Here is a 19,179-nt window from a genome sequence, read left to right as displayed (position 1 = left end):
TCGGAAGCAGGCTCCAGGCTCTGAGCCATCAGCCCAGAGCCCGAACTCATGGACTGTGAGATCGTGACCTGAGCTGAAGTCGGACGATTAACCTACTGAGCCACCCAGGCACCCCAAAATCCTTCCCAGATTATTAATAATTTCCCTAAACATGATTTTAAATGGCTGTATAATATTTTCTATGTCAGCCATTTCCCACATTTTAATTTTGTATTTAGACCATTCCTGTTTTTCACTTTATAACCAACACTCTGGAGAGCAATTTTGCACATAACAATTTTGGGTCCATTCTAGATTATTTGTGAATTGTTTATGTCCTTTATCCATTTATCTCTTGAGGATCCTATTATTTTTCTTCCTAATTTATATAATAAAGATAGAAACTCTTCAAAATAACAAAACCAATTTTCATCATTCCTGATTAAATGATTATAGATACACTTGCATTCTAAAACAAAAAGACAAAAAGACAATTTATAATAAAACCAATCATCTGGTCATCTCACTGGAAAATTAATTTTAGCCTTATGTGCACAGGTTATTAATAAATGGATTTTTTAATTAATAAATTATTTTTACTTAAAAAAACAAGTAGTTGATAATATTGAGTGCCACAACTTTAGTGTTTTAGAATATCTATATACAGCATGTGACCATATCACCCTTCTTAGCCAAGACTAATTTCTTTTATCAAGGTGAAGATTTAGGAAAAATTAGAAATGGAAGCTCTCCTGCTCTGGAGGCAGTTATTTTGAAATCTTAAATATTATTGCATTTCAAAATGTTTCTATTTTCAGTTGAATAGCAAGGTCTAAAGGAAGATAAAAAAGCATAAAATTCTTTACTCTTGAGCCTTTGAAACTGACAATTTCAATTGAAAAAAAATTTAAAGATGTGCATACCATAGATAAACAAAACAAAGGTTTTTAAGTGGAACTGGATTTTCAAATGCAATGAAATATTTAAGAGTTTAAGCAACTATTTAGACATTGCCCCAAATTGAGGGCAAGGAGAATAATTGTGGAACTAATAAGCTACATGTGAGGGTAGAAGGAAGAGTAACAAATTGGATGCTTCTTTGGGAAGCAGACTGCAACTCCAGGTCCAGATGACTGTATCCAGAGGGGACTCTAACTCCAGCTGCTCAAAGACACATAATTCAATGAAGTTAAACATCATGGCGATTTTTTAATTTTGTTTGCATATTCAGCCTTTAATTGTGTGTATTGCTTTAAGAATCTCTTCTTAATATAATATGTATCATTTTTCTCCCCTTTTGCAGTAATAAGTTCTAGGGGCAATTCCTTCCCCCCTCCCCCCCCACCGCCCCTACCCAATTTTAACATTTTAATCCTCGGTCAGCCCCTGGAATAGTATCTGGATTTAAGTACACCATTTTGGAGGGGCACCTGCTGGCTCAGTTGGTAGAGCACACAACTCTTGATCTTGGGATTCTGAGTTTGAGCCCCACACTGGAGATAGAGTTTATTTTTAAAAAAGTATACCATTTTGGAGCTTCAAAAAAGTGTTTAAAATAATAATGAAATAGAGTAATAACATTAAAAAAATGTACAATCAACAATTTTTAAAATTTTTACACAAGTTGGGGCGCCTGGGTGGCTCAGTCGGTTAAGCGTCCGACTTCAGCTCAGGTCACGATCTCGCGGTCCGTGAGTTTGAGCCCCGCATCAGGCTCTGGGCTGGTGGCTCAGAGCCTGGAGCCTGCTTCCGATTCTGTGTCTCCCTCTCTCTCTGCCCCTCCCCCATTCATGCTCTGTCTCTCTCTGTCTCAAAAATAAATAAAACATTAAAAAAAAAATTTAAAAAACAAATTTTTACACAAGTAGTTGATCAGAAGAGGCACATGGAGAAAAATTTCTTTAATATAATAGACTTTCAGGATACCAAAGATGGGTGTCCACTTAAAATAATATTAGTAAAGTCCCTTTAAGATTTTATTATTTTAAAAAAAAATTTTTTTTCTTAATGTTTTTTATTATTTATTTTTGAGACAGAGAGAGACAAAGCATGAGCAGGGAAGGGGCAGAGAGAGCGGGAGACACAGAATCGGAAGCAGGCTCCAGGCTCTGAGCCATCAGCACAGAGCCTGATGCGGGGTCAAACTCACAGACTGTGAGATCATGACCTGAGCTGAAGTCGGACGCTCAACTGACTGAGCCACCCAAGCGCCCCAAAGATTTTATTTTTAAGTAATCTCTACATCCAGTGTGGGACTCGAACTTACAACCCTGAGATCAAGAGTCGTATGCTCTATGGACTGAGCCAGGCAGGTGTCTCAATAAAGTCCTTTTAGAAGCAGATGAATAGACTAGATGTTTCAGCAAGTCCTTTATGTAATTAGAAATTTGAAATTTACAAAATATATTATGATGACTTTTTCAGAAACCTGTGTCTTCATCTCTCTTAAAAGTATGAATGAAACTATTATTTAAGGCTTATTTCAGAAATATGGAGTCACAATAGCTCAGTTCTTAATCAGTACATCTGTTGGGCATTTATTTTGTAAAGTTTATTGAACTCTGTATGTGACATTGAATGCTGTCACATTCAATGTGACAGGTACTAACAGATAATTTTTTAATAATATGGTAAATGCAATTCATTCATTCATTCATTCTTTATTGCCTATGGTAGGTGCCAGGTATACAGAGGTTAGAATCAAAACAAAACAAAACAAAACAAAACAAAACAAAACAAACCCCATGCCTGATTCTGCTTCTCACAGAGCTCAGAGTGTGGTAAGAGAGGCATTAAACAAATAAACATATAGTTAAGAACTGTGATCACTTTTATGAATGTACACAGCTGGTACTATGAGTGAGATTAGGAGGATCTAAGTGAGATTGGGGACATGGAAAGTGTCTCTTAGGAAATGGTATTTTGGCTGAGGCCTTAGGGATGAGTAGGAGTTGGACAAACAAAGAGTCAAAGGGTAAATGATCTGGGCAAAGGGACTAGCTTGACACAAAGGTCCTGGGGCAGGAATGAGCTTGTCTGGTTTGAGAATCCTAAGGCTGGAACTTAGTGAGTGAGGGTGAAAATAATGGGAGCTGAGGCTGGAGAGAGGCAGAGCCAGAGCCTGCAGGGCCTGGGAGGCCACACTATTGTCAGTGGAGGAAAGTCAATGAAGACTCTACAGAGGATCTACATGGTATATAAATATGACTGGAAAGATACTTCTGGTTCCTACTCAGTAGATGTGGGGCCAGTGCAGTTGGAAGGACCAGCGGAGAGGCCAACACAGAGCAGTCAGGTGCGAGATGAAGGATGCTCAAATTACTTATGAGCAGAGGGGAGAGAAAGACATGGATGGATCAGAAATGTGTTTTGGAGGTTGAACTGACAACACTAGATAATGGGGTAGAAATGAGGGCAAAAGATGTCAGATGTCAGGGATGACACAATGATAGATGCACAGGGCATTATTGGACCACTGAGGAGGTACATCTCACCTAGACTGAGGTAAAGCAGACAGAGGTTCAGAAAGAGCTTGCCTGAGTTCAGTCTCAGAGAACCAGTCAGTTAGCCAGGCAAGGAGAGAAGGTATGAGTGAGGTGGTAAAGTGTCCCGGTAGAGGGGGCACCTGTGCAAAGGCAAGGAGGGGAATGTGTGTATGGGGGTGGTGTACCATAAGTGGGAGAGAGGTGTGAAATGAGTTAGTAGAGTGGGCCAAAGACAGATCTTGGAGGGCCTGGTAGGACACTTTAGAAGCTTGCATGCCATGAGAAGGCATGGTTTTAAGCAGGAATGTAACCTTATACAATTTGTATTTTACACAGAGAATTGTAGCCATTTTGAAGGAAGCTGCAATATCATTTAAATCATGCTCTAACTGAGGTAATGACACCAAAGGTTGCCTAGAGTGGATATATACTTAAGAAATGTAAAGCTAAGAAGTAATATTGGCAGGCTTTGGTGACCGTCAGATATGGGTGGTGGGGAAGAAACGGGAGTCAAGGTTGAAACTGAGGTTTTCTAGCTTGAGTGGCTGAATGGAGAACACAGATCTGAAAACATGTTTGGCATGTGTGTGTAGAGGTAGAAGAATGATGAGTGCCCAGGAGAGTGCTAGAAACCATCCTGGATACAAAAAATAAAGCAAGCAACCAAATAGTGTTTAAGCATCTAACTTGTGCAAGGGACTATAGGTGGTGTGAATGCTGTTGAGTAGGAATTCCAAATCATTTACAGATGAAGCAATGAGGTGCATGGAAAATGAAACTCTCTATGCTGAAGGTCACCTCACTCAGAAAGGTGTAGAAGTATAGGTCCCTGAGCTCATGAAAGAGTTTGTCATGAGGAAGAATTTGAGAAGCACACACACAAACATATCACCTAACAGGATTAAATGCTAAGTTACAGGGTTTTAACAATGAGTAGTGAAGACACCAAAAGCCTAAGAACATAATGGATGGGAGTATCTGGGAATTCCTATGGGAAGTGTGGTACCACTGTTGAGGACTTCAGGGCCATTGCAAATAGCAAAGGTGGAGTTTCTGGTTTGTATGTCAGGGCTGTATAGGCTTTTAGCCCCTTTTTAAATGTGTTATATCCATCAAGATAAGAAAATAAAATCAAGGAATTTATTCTTGGTACTTTTCACTTGTACACATTCTAGGCAAATAGTTAATTGCATACTGCACAATTTTTTTTCAGAGAAACCCCATTCCTTCAGCAAGTCCAGTATGATTCTTTTAACAGTTTCCATCATTCTCAGGAACCTAGCTTTTTTTGGATCACAGGATAGCTATGTAAGAGGAATAACAACAGAGTTGAACAACCCACTTCCCTGGGCTGGAAAAATTTATACAGTAATATCAAATCTTAGCAGTCATTTATACACAATGACCAAACCTACTACTGGCCATGGGAAGAGTTCCTGCATAACTGATGGTGTGTGACCCAAAAATGAGGGAGAGACATAACCTATTTGACTAGCATTTATACCACATTTCACCAGCAGAATCATCACAACTGACACTGGCCTGAGGTCTTTGACTACTGAAAATCTCATTCAGATGGGATACCTTGGCACCAAAAGGACACTCAGCATCCAAAACGTGGAGTGGATTCTAACGACATTTTATTTTAAACATAATTTGTCAGTTCTTGAATGACTGGTTGTACAAGTAAGAATACTGGTAATCCTGGATTTTAAATGCTAAGAGTTTAATTTAGGTAAGGATCTTCATAACCTTTAAATCCTGACCTTCTTAAAAAAGTTTTTTTTTTCCTATCCTACACATTCTATAGAGATAAGGTAAAATTAAAGGCTAAAATGAAGACAAAATGTCCTCTAGCGCTAAGCCTGCCTGCTTGCTTACATGTATTAGGTCGATGAATTTGCTGTTTTTATATATAAAGACATTTTGAAAAGCAACAACTTCATCCGGTTCAACCTAGTACTGAAATCATTGCAGAAAACCAACAGCCTGCACTTTCCTTATGAGCTTCACAAAAAGCTCTTCCTCAGCTTCCTTTGGCAGCACTTTCCATTGTCTTGGAATTCGTTCATTCAGGAAGTTCTTACTACTGACCCAAATCCCTCTTGAATTAATTAAAGCCATTTTACTTCTCCTGTCCAGAAAGACCATTGAAAAGGACAGCCTGTCATGGCTTATTTGAATTCCCTTCATCATTTTGAAGACTATAATGAAGTGGCCAGTCAGTCTCCTTTCTCCAACTTAAATAAAGTCCCACTAGCTTTCCCTCAAGGACCTATTCTCTTTCAATTTTTAGATACTGGTAGCAAGGAGAGACCAGGTATGTGAACTCAGACAAGCATTTAATCTTTTTTGGGACTCAGCTTCTTTGTTTGCAAAATGAGAATTTGGAATAAAGTCAAATGTGTCCTAACTGCTGTGAAGAACTTTCTTAGGGAATTCTGGAAAGAGGCATGGTTCTCTCTCTCTCTCTCTCTTGCTCTCTCTCTCTCTGCGAGAGAGAGCAAGAGAGAGAGAGAGAGAGAGTGAGAGAGAGAGAGAGAGAGAGAGAGAGAGAGAGAGAGAGAGAAAGAGAGAGAGACAAGGATGGGCTCTATTCTTTAATTACAAATTCTTTACTTACAATTTTTTTAAAGTTTATTTATTTTGAGAGAGAAAGAGACAGTGTGAGTGGGGAAGGGGCAGACAGAGAGGGACAGAGAGAGAATCCCAAGCAGGCTCTGCACTGTCAGCATAGAGTCCGATGTGGGGCTCAAATTCACGAACAGTGAGATCATGACCTGAGCCGAAATCAAAAGTTAGATGCTTAACCAACTGAGCCACCCAAACACCCCACAATTTTTTTTAAGTTATACATGCTAATGTCTCCTTTTGCTCCCACCCTCCCCTCTTCCCTCTCACCATCACTTGAGCACACACATACGCACACACACACATCTCAAAAGAAAAAATGTAGACCAGTCTGTTACAAATAGCATTTTGAAAATCCTAAATAAATTATCAAGCAAAATCCAGGAACATATTTAAGAATAAAATACTATGATCAATTTAAATATAAAAATTCAGGGCGCCTGGGTGGCTCAGTCGGTTAAGCGTCCGACTTCAGCTCAGGTCATGATCTCGCTGTCCGTGAGTTCGAGCCCCATGTCGGGCTTTGTGCTGACAGCTCAGAGCCTGAAGCCTGTTTCAGATTCTGTGTCTCCCTCTCTCTCTGCCCCTCCCCCTCTCATGCTCTGTCTCTGTCTCAGAAATAAACATTAAAAATATATATATAAAAATTCAACTAATTATAGTTCATTATTATAATGTCTATTGATGAAAGGGAAAACTCTTACAATAATCTCCAAAGATGCTGAAAGTTAATTCAATAATTTTAATGTTCATTCTTGATTTTAAAAATTAAATAGAACTAGATGGACATTTACTTAGCCTGATATATATTTATATATCTCAACCAAGAAGACTACCTGCCATGTGACTAATAAGCAGTCCCAATAAAGTAAAGAACAAGGCAAAAACTTCCAATTTTCCTAAAATTATCCAATATAGGTCTGGAAGCACTAGTTAATAATTCTGAATAAGAAGAATCAGATGAGAGGACTTCAGCAGACACAGAAAATCTTATTACAAAGCTACTGTAATTAAGAAATATATAGACACTGGAACAGAATAGTGAATACAGAAGGATCTACACATATATGTAAATCTGAAAAAAGACAGAAATGCCATTACAGGTCAAGAGATAAAGAACAGATTATTCAATAAATGGTACCAAGTAGGACTGCCAGATGGAATAGAGAAGGCTCAGCTACATTTAATTTTCAGATAAACAACAAATAATTTTTTTAGTATGCATGTCTAAAATATTGCATGCGACATACTTATACTAAAACATTATTCATTTTTATCTGAAATTTAAACTAAACTGGTTATCTTACATATTTTTTTACTTGCTAAAATCTGGCAACTCTAGTCCCAGGCCAATGTTATTCATGTGGACAAAAGTTAAGATGGATTTCTACCTCATTCTCTGCCCCAAAAAATAATTCTAAATGAATCAAGTTCTTAAATGTAAAAAGGCAAAAACTTAAATACAGGGGGAAAATTTTATGACCTTAGAATAAGGAAGAATTTCTTGAGTAAGACTCAAAATTGTAAGCCATTTTTTTGGAGTCAAAGATTTATAAATTTTACCAGCAGAAAATAAAACACTTCTTTTTCTCAAAAACACTAAGAAAATATTGAAAAGACAAGCTACAAATTGAGAGAAGTTTTTTGGGTAACACTTATAACCAAAAGAATTAGTATTCAAATATATAAAGAATTTCTACAAATCAGAAAAATTTCAGTGAAGACAGCAGAAAATGAAAAAAAGGCAAAAGACACAAAGAGGTAGTTTTTAAAAAGAGGAAGCACAAAAGGCCAATAATTGTGAGGATGTATTCAACATTTTTGGTAATAGAGACATGCTTAATTAGAGACATCATTTCATACCATCTGATGACAAACATGAAAATACTCAAATAATATTATGTTTTGGGAAGGATGTGGAGTGATAGGAACATAAATGCATTACTGGTGGCCATGTGACTTAGCACAACTACTCTGGAAAACATCTAACACTACCTGGACAAATTCAACATGCACATATTCTGCTTCTAGTAATTCCGCTCTCACGTACATGTGTCCCAGAGAAACTCTTGAGTATGTTTATCAGGACAGGTATGCAGGAATGTTCAAGGCAGTCTTTTTAGTAATAGCAAGAAAAAAACCCAAAAAGAAAATAAATTCAAATGCCTATCAACAGTAGAAAGAATAAATAAATTGTGATGTCTTCTTTTTATAAAAGAATACTTTATAGCAGGGAAAATGAACAACGTTAACTCTATTCTCTACAACATAAATAAATATCAAAAGCATAATGATAAAAGTAAAAAAGCAAATCACAGAAGAGTATATACAATGTGACTCCATTTATATAAAAACAAAAGTACACACACAGACACATACACACTAAAATGCAGGGGAATTATTACTATAGTTAGTAAGAATCAAATATTAGGTCACTTTTAGTGGGAATCAAATGATTAGGTCATTTTTCCAGACATAGACCTTTGGAAGAACTCGAAACTCGATCTTTGTCTACAATTTTTGTTTAGAACACAGAGTGGCCCCCATTGTTTTTTTTTCCTCATCAAGTATGGCCATTTCTCTTTCTTTCACTGGACTCTCTCCATACCACCTTAGCTGACTTTGCTTTAAATATTTCTTTTAATGATGGGACAGATATGTTTTCTCTTTCTATGTATATCTCTGGATCTTCTTTCTTTAATGCTGATGGGTGTGGCATCCCATCCCACTGCAGTGCCAAATTTTGGCATATGGAGTTTGTTAGGTTGGTGGTGAGGACAGAGAAAGATGGTGGGATAAAAGGATGAAGGGGACTGGTGACATGTGGCACACACAGAACAGATTCTTCTTTGCTAGCAGGCCATTCACAGTGATCTAGCTGAAAAAAGAAGATTCTTACCTGGTCCATATTAGCTTATGGGAGGTCCAAATATGGCACAGTGCCAATGTTTCAGCTAATACTTTGGGGTTTTTTTGGTACTTTAATGAGAAAAGGGTTGACTCTGCCTAGGCAGAATTCAATTCTTTTCCACGAATATCCTCACCACACTTTCTAATGCTATTATGTTCCTAAATAGGAACATGTAGATTTGTGAATATGCTTCCCAAGTTGAAATAAACATTTAATGAAATTTCAATAACTAAAGCAGTCAGTTCTTTCTTTTGATTTTGAAAATCTGAACAATTGTATACCATGAGAAATAAATGTAAAAAAGTGCCCAGAAACTATAGAGAAAAAAAGAATAATTAGATGATTGCATTACAAATTATTGACACATACTCTAAATTTACAGTAATTAAAACTGTGATACTGACCCAGAAAACAGAGAAATTGATCAATGAGTGGAATAAAAGGCCCAGAAACCGTACATGTGCATGGGCATTTAATACATTATAAATTAAATTATAGGGCAATTAAGATTAATGAGAAATGTAAAAAACAAATATCACCATTAAAATTGGATAACAACTTGGGAAATTATAGGTTAGATAGCTAACAGTATAATGAAAAATAAATTCCAAGTAGTTAAAGCATTTATACACACAAATCCTGCAAGAAGAAAGGAGAGAATATTTTTACAATCTGGAAGCAAGGATGATCTTCCTTAGCATGTTGTTAAGATTTAGGATATAAAAGGAAGAATGAATAAATTTGACTTTACACAGATTAAAAGTATATGAATGGAAAAAGAAACCATAAATAAAGGTGAAAGAGATAAACTGAGAAGTATATTTATAAAAGGGCTAATACCTATAATATATTAAAAAGATTAAAGCAAAAAAGAAAAACAACCCACTAGAATAATGGGTAGAGTATTACACAGGCAGCTCACAGAAAAAGAAATTCAAATGGTCAATAAATGCATTAAGAAATGCTCAACTTTACTAATAATATGCACAAAATAAACTATTGGGATTCTATCTATCTATCTATCTATCTATCTATCTATCTATCTATCCATCCATCCATCCATCCATCCATCCATCCACTTTGTTTGCTTTCTGCCTATCACATTAGCAAAGATTTAGAAAAATATAGAAGACCTGGGTTGTTGAGCATGGGCAAATCAGTCATATCATACATGTTAATGGAGTATTTATTTGACATAATACTTTTGGAAGGTAATTTGGCAATTTGTATCAAAATTTTAAGTGCAGTACCATATACACTTTTGATCAGCAATTTTCCTTTAGAATATATCTTTGTGGAAGATACTGGTCATGGCCTACACAATAGCACTTTCTAATTCCCTTTTCTTTCCTAAGAGGTTTTTCTTGAAACTTCTGATTTTCCAAGAGGTTAAATCTACTGATGAGCTCAGAGATGTTGGGCATTAGTCCCCAGACCCAGGAAATCAATTATGGCTGGTTTCAGTCAGTCACAGTGACTCCATTCCCCTTTACCTATGATTGGTATAGGGATGGGCATTGCATGTAACACAGTTCTGAGGAAAGACTCATTAGAGAAAGTCTGCTGAGGTACCTCCCCTTCTAGGAGAAAGTATTTGGTCCCTGCTACTTCCTACTTGCTGGAATGCTGCTGTACAGATGTGGTACATGGAGAACCTAAAGTTAAGAGCTAAGGATGGTGGAGTGGAAGGGTTCAATTGTTTACCTTTCAATATCTTAATATACAAGAAAACTTATTATAAAAATCACTCTTGGTAGGGTTTTTTTGTTGCTGTTGTTACTACCCGCCAAATGCATCCGTGATTTATACAATCCTACAGAAATACTCAAATGCATAGATATAAACAGAGATTGACAGGTAAGTGTTATTTATAATAGTGAAAAATTTGAAATAGCTAAATAGCCTCAATAGGAGACTAGTTAAATAAATGTTAGGATATTAAAAAGATTGAGTTACAACTATAGGTACTAACTTGGAAATATGTTTGCAATTTATTATTATAAGTAAAAATCAAGCTGCAGAGAAGAATATTTATAATGGTCCCATTTATAATGGTCCCATACACACACACACACACACACACACACACACACACACATACATAACACCTATGAACATATATAAACATATACATATATGCACATATATACATATACATATATATGCACATATATACAAACATGGATATGAATGATGGATGTAAAAGGTAATAAACTGCTTTTGGTCATTTCTACCAGAAAAGATACTGAGAAGAATTAAAGTATAGGAGGACATATTTAGGTTAAGTCAGTTATTCCCAAGTTTTAAAAATCATCAGAGACCCTTTATATGTTTTTTCCCTATGGACCCTATATTTGGAAAAAGATGCATACCTAAGAACTTTATAATTTGTTTCAATATTGATCTAAGATATAACCAATGATCTATGTTCAAGATTTGCAATGATATTATTATATTGTATGTTTATCATAGCTGAGTTGCTAAAAAGCAGTAAAGAAAAGCTATAATAATGATTGTTGAACTTCTACGTGCTAAGCTTTGTGCTATTTGCTAAGCATTAGGCTAGCACATTTTCTCATTTCATTTCCTAGTATTAAGCATTATCCCCATATGACAGATGAAAAAGCTGAGGTTTACAAGTTCCCTAATTGTACAGCTGGTAGAGCACAGGGTTTTCTTGGTCTAATGCTCTCCATGTTTCTATTTTACTCACTGCTAGCAACAAAATTCAGTGTCTGCTTAGACACTCAAGTGATTCACTTTAGTTTGGCTGTCACTTTGTACTAGGTCTAAGAACAACCACAAAATCAATACTGGCTCTGATGCAGGTAGTTGTGTTATTGATCATCCATCTTTCTGCTAATTAGCATATGCTAATAACAACCATATGCTAATAACTATTTAGCAGATTCCAATAATAATATAATTTCTGACCAAAGATTTTGACATTTAGCTAGCTTGTAGCTCGATCCTGGTTAAATACATAATTTCTATAATTTCTACTAGGCATCTAGAATAGTTACAAATCCTCAAGCCTGTCATAATGAAACTTCAAGTTTCTTATTGCTGCAGTAGGGTACCAAGTGAGATATTGAGAGAACATTGTGTTTGTAAATCACTGAACATTGGCAAAAGAAGATGTATTATGCTATCAGCTTTCTGTGGTTCAGTTCTCTGCCATGACACTGGCCTATTAGTGAGATGGCTGTGCTATAATTGGAAGCTTTCTAGAAAACTTGGTTGTATTAAACCTCTAACAAACTTAGCCCATATGGAATTCTGTGTGAGACTAATGTGTTTTTAAGTTCCACTCTCTTGGAACTTAGAAAAATATACATGATTGGACCTTGTTCCTGGGAATTCTGATTTGAGTCTGAGTTTAGGGAGAGAGGTAAGGTTATGAGTACATTTGTGTATTTCCCCAAATATTTCTCCTGAGGTCCTACTCTCTGCTAAGTGAGACTCAGAAGAAATTATTCCCCTCATTCATTTGATAAATGCTTCTTATTAAAGGATTACCATTCTCCCTTCCCCAGGCCTATTATTATCAAATATTTTAAAGACATTCTAGTTTGAATATCTTATAATCACTTAATATCAGAGATAGGATAGTTAACATGAATTTTCTATGAGCTAAATTAGGGTTTCAAGTTGTTTTCATTTCTCTATTACTGCTTTACAAATTACTCCCAAACTGAGCAATTTAAAACCATTTCTGTGGGTGAGGACGCAGCTTAGTTACAAGCCTCAAGGCGTCTCACAAGGCTGCAAAGTGTTGACTGGAGCTCAAGTCTCATGTGAAGGCCAGACTAGAGAATGCTCTGCTTTTAAGTTCACTCAGGTAGTTGTTGACAGAATTCTGACCATCACAGATTGTTGGACCCCCCCAGTTCTTTGCCATGTGGGCCTCTCTCTAGGGCAGCTTGCCACATTGCAGCTATCTTTCTTCAGAATAAGTGAAACAGTAAGAAAGAGGGCCCAAGATGGAAGTCAAAGAATTTTTGTTACTTAACATCAATACTTATATCCCATCACTTTAGCTGTCTTCTATTGGTTAGAAGTGAGTCTCAGGGCATCTAGGTTGCTCAGTCAGTTAAGCACCCAACTTCTGCTCAGGTCATGGTCTCGTGGTTTGTGAGTTTTAGCCCTATGTTGGGCTTTGTGCTGACATCTCAGAGCCTGGAGCCTGCTTCAGATTCCATGTCTCCCTCTCTCTCTGCCCCTAACACACTTGTGCTCTGTCTCTGTCTCTCTCTCAAAAATAAACAAACGTTAAAAAAAATAAGTGAGTCGCTAAGTCTAGCTGACACTTAAGGTAGGGATTACATAGGGTATTGATATTGGGAGGTAGGAATCACTAGAGGCCATTCTTAGAAGTTGCTTACCACAGATGCTGAGTATCCAGGTAAACTGGTGACAAAGCATGATGTGGAGTCCAAGCAGATGGACTGAGCTGGGCATTACAATATTCAGGAGCATAGGCTGGAATGAGGTCAAAGGCAGAAACTCAAGCCCAAAGGTAGGAGGAGGGCATTAGCAAGAATAGAGTGGTCAGAAGTTGAAATTTACAGTTCAGAGTAGCTATGAGAATATAGGTGGATAATAATGGCTGAGGCAAGCAGAACCACAGCACAGCACAACTGGGGCTTGACTGTGATTCCAGAACAGATAGGACAGAATATTGACAGTATGGGCCAAGAGATACAAGCAGTTCTTATGGCAAATTCTGCAGGCGCTAGTGATTATCACTGAGAGTTTTATTGCTCATGGAAGGGACCTTTTCAGAACTCTGGTATTCATTATCCTCCCTTTTGAACCAAGTCTTCCTTCTCACTATCTCCCATTCTGTCAATGGAACCCTAATTCTCTTTATGGCTTCCTCCCACACTCTTAGTTCCTCTCTTTCCCTCTTCCATGTCCAAATAATTGGATGGTTTCAAATAATTGTTCAGTGAAAAAATACGAAATTTTTTTTCATGAAAGTATGAAAATTACAGCAGCCAGTAATCTATGGAATTCAGGAAGGTTATGTAATCATTCATTCAATATACATCAACTATGTACCTGTGCTAAATGTCAGTTGGACATGTTCTAACAGGATAGCCACTAGCACTTGTGGCTACTGAGCATTTGAAACGTGGCAAATGTGACTGAAACTGGAATTGAAAGTTTAGTTATGTAAAAATTTAAAACATTTTAAATTTAAAAGTGGAAGCAGTGTAATACATTTTTCTATTAAACACAAATTTATTATTTTGGTAGGACTACACTTCATTTGAACCACTGAAAATGTAGTATCCATATTGAGATGTACTGCAAGTGTAAAATACAGACTGGATTTAGAGGACTTAGTATAAGAAAAAATGTAAAATAACTTCATTAGTAATTTTTATACTGATTATTATGTGATGAAATGATACATATTTGGGTATATTGGATTTAATAAAATATATTACTGAGATTAATTTAACCTGTTTCTTTTTACTTTTAAGTGTGGCCAGTAAAAAATTTTAAATTACATATGTGGCTCGTGTTATATTTCTATTGGACAGCACTGGATTGGACTACATTTCTTCAGTTATCTGCTTTCATTAAAATTCTGGGATAGTTATCAGTCCATACAATTTTTCCTCTCAAAATATATTTATAATCCAACCCCTATATTTGCTGTTTCCTTGACCATTGACCTAAATGTCTCCAAGATGAAGAAACATATGTAACCTTGAAAACAATTCGGAAATAAAAATTTTTGTTTTAGATATCTGTATACTTCTCTAGAAACTCTCAGTTCACAGCTGAACATCAACAGGAATGTCAAGTAATATTGAGAAATTGTGATGCTCTTTGTCACAGTGTATGAATTATACTTGATCCTTCCTTCTTAAATTGTCAGTTAATTTCAAGAATCATGGGCCTGAAATTTGAGCAAATTACCAGTAGATGGTGGCCTTGTAACCCTGCAACAGTTAGGACTTTTAGCCTATCTTTACTTTTTTCTAAGACCATAAACTTTATGCTACCAAATACTGAATAATTATGTGTTGAGTGGTTACAAAACTAAACTCACTCTATTCTCAGATATAAATATTGTTGAGTGTCCTTCAAGTATCCACTATGAAATATGAACACAGACATGTTCCTTTCTTCAGACTTCCCAGCTTGGGTAGGACCAAGTGGCCCATCTATGCTACCTTGGTCCCACCTAGGTTCTTCAAGACCTTGCTGAGCATCCCCCATGCACTCCATCTAGTTCCTGGGCCTGGGTAGCTGACTCTGAAAGCTCTCTGCAGGCTCCCTTCAGCTCTTACCATGATGGGCCTCATGGCAGGCTTTCCAGATCTCAACTCATCCATTTGCTGTCCTTCCTCTATGGGAGTATGTGGAACCTTTTGGGTTATCCACCTAAGACAAAGGGAGGTGGCTCTTTCCTCTGACCAGTTTGTTTTACTCTCTATACTATTATGCATGCCCCACGTTGGCCTAAAATCCCTGCTTGATGGATTCCTTCCAGGGGACCAAGTGGGGAGCAGAGCAGGTGCAAGTCTGCTTTCAGCCTCCCTCCCCTACACCCTCCCATATTATCTAATATCCCTTATCCTCCAGCCTCCAGGTCAAACACCGGAGAAGGGACACCAGGACTTATGCGTCCTACCTCTTTTTGTGTCTCTTGACTTTCTCCTACTACCTCCCCTAACCCCCAATCCAAATTATTCTCTCTGCCTTCACTCTTTGACTGGATGGAAGAGGCTTTTTTTATGCCCCTTTTCTTTGTGTTATATGATCTTATGTCACAATCCCAGTGTTATATCTGAGCCTTAAGGCAAGTAGAGATGAGAGGAAGATCAACTTATACCTAAGAGTGGCTAATTCAGTAAACATTTAAAAAATACATATGAACCAAATGTATTTTAACATAATTTTATCATTTGTGAAATGTCACTTGAAACATTTTTGGGAGAAGAATTTATGTCAAAAATAGGATTAAATAGAGTTTTAAATATATTTTTAGTATTCTCAGACATGTGATAGCCTATATAAAACTGTCTGTCTTGGTCAGTAGTATTTTGTAGTCTCTCCACTGCATGAGGTCGCAGCTTGCCCAAAGAATCAAAACAATTCTGTTCAGTTTAGAAAACTAGATATTCAGCTTACCTAAATGGGCTGTCTCTATTCCCTACAGATATAATTATAATAAGACCTCATCCTCTGCTTTTCCTAAGTAAAAACTAAAATCACAGGTCAAATATATGTCTACTTCTCCCTTATTCTTTGTTCCCAGAACTTTTCTTTTTCTATGAAAAGAATTCTGGGGCAGGGATAAGATGTACATGATTGTTGATGATCAGGGCCATGATCTCCCCTGTTAGATCCTATTTTTTTTCTGATTCTTTCCCAGTTTATGAACAGATACAAACATGTCTGTCTGAGTTTGACTAAAATCTTCCATCCAAAAAATAAGTTAATGTTATCCCCCAGCATTTCCCGAAGACATCAGGGAATTCTGTTTTATATCTTTCTTGTGTCTCATCACATTTTTTTTTATATATGAAATTTATTGTCAAATTGGTTTCCATACAACACCCAGTGCTCATCCCAAAAGGTGCCCTCTTCAATACCCATCACCCACCCCCTCCTCCCTCCCACCCCCCATCAACCCTCAGTTTGTTCTCAGTTTTTAACAGTCTCTTATGCTTTGGCTCTCTCCCACTCTAACCTCTTTTTTTTTTTTTCCTTCCCCTCCCCCATGGGTTCCTGTTAAGTTTCTCAGGATCCACATAAGAGTGAAACCATATGGTATCTGTCTTTCTCTGTATGGCTTATTTCACTTAGCATCACACTCTCCAGTTCCATCCACGTTGCTACAAAAGGCCATATTTCATTTTTTCTCATTGCCACGTAGTATTCCATTGTGTATATAAACCACAATTTCTTTATCCATTCATCAGTTGATGGACATTTAGGCTCTTTCCATAATTTGGCTATTGTTGAGAGTGCTGCTATGAACATTGGGGTACAAGTGCCCCTATGCATCAGTATTCCTGTATCCCTTGGATAAATTCCTAGCAGTGCTATTGCTGGGTCATAGGGTAGGTCTATTTTTAATTTTCTGAGGAACCTCCACACTGCTTCCCAGAGCGGCTGCACCAATTTGCATTCCCACCAACAGTGCAAGAGGGTTCCCGTTTCTCCACATCCTCTCCAGCATCTATAGTCTCCTGATTTGTTCATTTTGGCCACTCTGACTGGCGTGAGGTGATACCTGAGTGTGGTTTTGATTTGTATTTCCCTGATAAGGAGCGACGCTGAACATCTTTTCATGTGCCTGTTGGCCATCCGGATGTCTTCTTTAGAGAAGTGTCTATTCATGTTTTCTGCCCATTTCTTCACTGGGTTATTTGTTTTTCGGGTCATCACATTAAAATTTATTTTAAATAAAAAATTACTTTATGTAGCTAAAATCATCCCAGTACAGTAGCACATATTGAAATGAGGCAATAGCTAATATTAAGATAGTATCTACAACTTGGCATAAAGTGTTCCAGATTGGGAATTAGGGAAAAAAAGAGTTCTAGTTCATCTCTGCCATCATTATATATGTATCTGAGCAGTCCCTTTTATTTTGTCTCAACCCAAATTCCTTCTGCCATAAAAGATGAAGTTACATTAACTTTTCTTCTAAGTCTTCACTTTGATAAAAATCTGTAATTCTAATATCTAGAGGAGGAAAGTGACCACAAAGACTGAAAAAACAAAGGAAACATTTGCACCAGCTATCCCCACTTCTAACTATGCCCTTATATATTTCCTGCCAAACCAACAAGGGATATGGACTGTCTGGCAGAGAGACCAGGACAAAGGATTAAAGAGTAAAAAAGGATCCAGATGTTTCCATTTGGGAAAATTGAATTTTCAGACACATCTAATTCACATGAACTGTATCCATGGACAATTGAGCCAAAGACATAAAAGTGAATCTTGTAATTCAACTGGGTTTTCATGATACCACTTCCCATTCAGCACTCTAATGAATATTATCCCCCACATGTCTGTGATGACATGGTGGGAGTCAAAAGGAAGGATACCCTTAATCTAAAAGCAAATTAAAACCTTCAGGTCCCCAGTGGTTTTGCAGCAGAATTTATTGTATACTACTGAGTACAGAGTACTATTTTAAGTGCTATGATGAGGGTTGCAAAAGTAAGAATAATGGTACTCCAAAAAGTTCTCAATTTAGTTGAAGAAAACATAAATACAATTAAAAAAAACACTTTATGGTCTCTTAAAAACCTCATATAAATAGCAGTGTTTTTGGTGCATATTGAATGTTTCCTTTAATCATTCAATATTAGGCTCTCATAAAAATTTAATTAATTAAACAAAGAATAGGGGAATACTCTACTTGGAAAATTTGATTTTCATCTACCAAGTCTTTAAAATTTTGCGGTAGACTTTTAGCTTAAGAAATAAATAAAAAACAAGAGCCAGCAATATATAGGGTAAGCATATAATTTGTCATCCAAAACTTTTGGGAGTGAAAGGGGAACTTAAGAATTATTACAAGTAGAGCAGACATAAGGTGGGACTGTTTTGGGTAAAAGCCTTTTTAATGAAGACAATAGATATGTCTCTGGGGTTGACATGATTGGAATGAGTTTTACCTTGAGTCAGAATATTGAGGCAAGAAGTACAAAGGATCTTTGTAACCTTTCTGGCTGAATGCTTCCGACAAGCTCTTGCTCAAGCCTGGAAATTCTAGATGACCTCTGTCACCTACTTTACCTCCATTCACTGCTTTAAATAAGCCTTTATTATTTATTGAGCACCTGCTTTGAGGGCACGGAGTGATTTCTTACCTCCTGTTACAGAGTTGGTTGCTGACTTGGGCAAATAATACTTGAATGTGACTGACAATACTTAGGTATGTCACAAGCCACTATGAGATAAATTGCCAAATAAATTGTACAGAATAATGAGTTGGAAATTAGCAGGAGGAAGAGATCATGGTAGGATGGGGAAGGAGGTAAATCTTTAGGAAGAGATGTGGGATTCAAGTTGGGTCTTAAGGGATAAGGGAGAAACTGCAATTTACAGAGTGAGTGGCATATTGTGTCTCCCATTTTCTTTCCCAATCAGCAAATGACAAACTATTAAATACAAAAACGGACAACCATC

The sequence above is a fragment of the Felis catus genome, chromosome A2 (genome assembly GCF_018350175.1).
Source record: "Felis catus isolate Fca126 chromosome A2, F.catus_Fca126_mat1.0, whole genome shotgun sequence".
NCBI classification, from domain to species: Eukaryota; Metazoa; Chordata; class Mammalia; order Carnivora; family Felidae; genus Felis; species Felis catus.
This window is presented reverse-complemented; position numbering follows the sequence as displayed.